The sequence below is a fragment of the Rhagoletis pomonella genome, unplaced genomic scaffold, assembly GCF_013731165.1.
Source record: "Rhagoletis pomonella isolate Grant_MI unplaced genomic scaffold, Rhpom_1.0 Rhpom_scaffold_00028, whole genome shotgun sequence".
NCBI classification, from domain to species: domain Eukaryota; kingdom Metazoa; phylum Arthropoda; class Insecta; order Diptera; family Tephritidae; genus Rhagoletis; species Rhagoletis pomonella.
In genome coordinates, this window is record NW_023458582.1 from 145974 (window position 1) to 149871 (window position 3898).

The 3898-nt window shown below is 36.8% G+C and overlaps 1 pseudogene; it reads left to right on the forward strand.

Moving 5' to 3' along the window:
* The first annotated feature begins 811 nt into the window (after window positions 1-811).
* LOC118749654 overlaps window positions 812-3898 on the forward strand; it is a 122476-nt pseudogene continuing 119389 nt past the window's right edge.

A 3898-nucleotide genomic window follows, 5' to 3' on the forward strand; every position in this document is an offset into this window, starting at 1 on the left:
ATGAGTTTCAACCGTCCAGTTTTGCATCCCTTTTGCAGTAGTTCAGATCAGTTCTAAAATTTTGAGGGCTTCGCCAGACTGTCTCTATATTTTGCTGCAGGGTACATATGTACATACATACATATAGAAGCAATTAATTTAATTTAAAGAAATGACGTGTCGTCCATTTCCACTGTAGCGTATGTAGTGCATATTTTTAGGCGCAATATTTAACTTCTTATGGAGGGGCGTCATCTACCTCTAGAGTCTTCTAGTTGTACTACGACGAGGTGGATACCTAGACTAGGTCGTATAGAAAGTTTGTCAATACCTTTGCTATATTCATAGTACAAATGGTGGTCTGGACCAGTGATGGAAATGAGTGTGCATTGTGCCATTTTCGGCCCTTTCCGAAGCAGCCGGCACCTTAAGCGCAATCGATTGATTTTCGGCACTATTTTTGCGTAACTCAACGCAACTAATATATATTTTTTTCCGATCCGCAATTAAAATATATCTATTTTTTACTTTTTATCGTATGTGCTTAAATTATATAAACATAGAAATGCAAGCAGAAGAAGCTCGCATCCACATTGCGCATATGCGCTTAACATTTTCGTTTAAACAAGTTTGCCGCAATTTCATCCCTAAACCAAATATTGACACTCAGTAACTATTTAACAAATGATCCTTTTTAGTGCCGAATTGCGGAAAACATTAAATTACGGTCTCTTTATGGCTGCCCTGGAAGCGGAGGAGACCAAAATATTGGGTGAGCCCTTACCTCAAGGATCGAAACGCTAAGGGAAGTTTGGCAACAGACTTCGAAAACATGCGAAACTCACCTAAAACCTTTGTAGAGAATTTTAGAATGACACCGGAAACATTCGACAAATTATACGACTTATTGCTGCCGCATTTACTCCGCATGCGCAACACGAGACCATACGATTGTATACCCGAGAAAGCAAAATTAGCAATTGTTTAAGAGTAAGTTATTTACCTGTTCGATCCGACATTTTGTTATGGTACGCATAGCATTGAGAGCAGCAGTGAGTGCAGGCGGCATGACACAATGGGGTGCACTGTGGCTAGTTATGTCGGCTGGGCGGGGTTCTTGCCTCCGTCCTGTTCCCTGCGCCATAGCAGAGAAAAGTCATGCCTTGTCAAACGTCTTAACGGACGGACACATAGCAAAAAAAGTTAAAAAAAAATCCGTTAAAACAAAAAAAAGCTGAAAAAGAACGTTAATATATAAAACAAACTAAAAATCAAAAGAAAACGAAATACCAATCTAAGCAAAAAAAAAAAAAAGAACCTAAGGCCGAATATAAGGGCGCCACTGGTGGAGTTGTGACGCCCGGTGGTGGCCCACACTCAGCCATGGCTACCGTCGCACCCTAATGTCGGTAGCCCCATATAAAAATCCTAATGTGCCTCCCTAACCCAGGCAAAAGGTCAACATTCCCATTTAATTACAATTTATTCGCATAAATTCATTTTCTTAACCTAATTCTTAAAGCTAATTATCCTAACACTAAGAGTTTCTAATCCTATAAATTCTAAAAAAAACTAATTTCTAACATCAAAAAAAAACCTATCATCTAAAATCGTAAGTATACCTAAATAACGACGTATGGGTTTTCCTTAAGTCTAGGGGAAAAAAGTAATTAAACAATTAAAATTAAGTCTAAGTTAAGGTAGGTAAGGTAAGAAAGTGTAAGTCTAATTTTAGATGTGAATATATATAAGGTTCAAGTCCTTTTCTCTTATATCTCTATTAGTATTTGTTCAATTTCGTTTTAAGTAATCCACTTATTTTCTTTTTTTCTTTTCAGGTTTATTGGTATTATTAGTATTATTTTATTTAATTATTTATAAGTTTATTAGGTTAATTTACTATTTTATGTTGTGGCCATTCTTTTGTTATAATCATTAAATATTTATTTATTTAAATTTTAAATGTTTATTTATTTAAAATCATATCTGTTGAATTTTCGCGAAATTGTTAATTTATATTAATTTCCTTTGGTTATATAACTTCCGTTTTCATTTATTTAAAATTAATTTATTTTAAGTTTTTCTAGATGGTAGTTTATTTCATTTTATCTAGCTTTAGTTAATGTTAAATTACTTCATTGAATCTTTTTTTAGTTTAAATTATGTTATTTATTTATTTAAATTATCAAGATTTCTCGTTTGCTTTATAAAAAAAAATTTCAAGGGTGTTCATATTTTGTGGTTTCTATATCATCTATATATATACATACACCTATACACGTCCATATGCATATATGCCTGTATATAGGTGTATATATGTATTTATCTACTTATATATATATATGTATGTATACAAGAATATAACGGGTGATTTTTTTGAGGTTAGGATTTTCATGCATTAGTATTTGACAGATCACGTGGGATTTCAGACATGGTGTCAAAGAGAAAGATGCTCAGTATGCTTTGAAATTTCATCATGAATAGACTTACTAACGAGCAACGCTTGCAAATCATTGAATTTTATTACCAAAATCAGTGTTCGGTTCGAAATGTGTTTTATCGACAAATTTTGTTCAGCGATGAGGCTCATTTCTGGTTGAATGGCTTCGTAAATAAGCAAAATTGCCGCATTTGGAGTGAAGAGCAACCAGAAGCCGTTCAAGAACTGCCCATGCATCCCGAAAAATGCACTGTTTGGTGTGGTTTGTACGCTGGTGGAATCATTGGACCGTATTTTTTCAAAGATGCTGTTGGACGCAACGTTACGGTGAATGGCGATCGCTATCGTTCGATGCTAACAAACTTTTTGTTGCCAAAAATGGAAGAACTGAACTTGGTTGACATGTGGTTTCAACAAGATGGCGCTACATGCCACACAGCTCGCGATTCTATGGCCATTTTGAGGGAAAACTTCGGAGAACAATTCATCTCAAGAAATGGACCGGTAGTTGGCCACCAAGATCATGCGATTTGACGCCTTTAGACTATTTTTTGTGGGGCTACGTCAAGTCTAAAGTCTACAGAAATAAGCCAGCAACTATTCCAGCTTTGGAAGACAACATTTCCGAAGAAATTCGGGCTATTCCGGCCGAAATGCTCGAAAAAGTTGCCCAAAATTGGACTTTCCGAATGGACCACCTAAGACGCAGCCGCGGTCAACATTTAAATGAAATTATCTTCAAAAAGTAAATGTCATGGACCAATCTAACGTTTCAAATAAAGAACCGATGAGATTTTGCAAATTTTATGCGTTTTTTTTAAAAAAAAAGTTATCAAGCTCTTAAAAAATCACCCGTTAAAAGAAAATTATTTTAGTTCGTACTATTAAATTTCCTTTTACTTTCTTTTGTTTACATTTTATTGTTTTAATTCTTAGCTTAAAAAAAAAATTTTGAATTTTAAAGATTTTTTTTTTCTTCTCTTGTTATTCTTTTGTCTTTTCTACAATTTTCCCTTACTTTCTAAATTCTTTTAAAAGTTATATTAGAGAAAAGAAACAGATTTTGTTTAGGCCCGAAGGACTCACCCTAATGTAGCAGCAGGCCTTGGTGGGGCACTGCTGTTGTTGTTGTTGCCGGTTATGTTGTTGTTGTGGTGATACAGCTGCGGATACTGTGGCAACCGTTGTTGTTGTTGTCGTTGTTGTGCTGCGGCTGATGCTGTGTTGTGTTGCGGCATGATGCCGGTTCCGCACTACGCTCGATGCCGGTGGTGTATGGCGGCTTGTTGCCGGCGTTGTGCTGAGGCTTGATGTCAGTGTTGTGCTACGGCTTGATGCGGGTTCCGCACTGCGCTCGATGCCGGTGGTGCATGGCGGCTTTTTGCCGGGGTTGTGCTACGGCTTGCTGCCAGTTCCGCACTGCGGCTCGAGTATGGCGGCTTGTTGCCGGTGTTGTGCTACGGCTTGATGCCGGTTCCG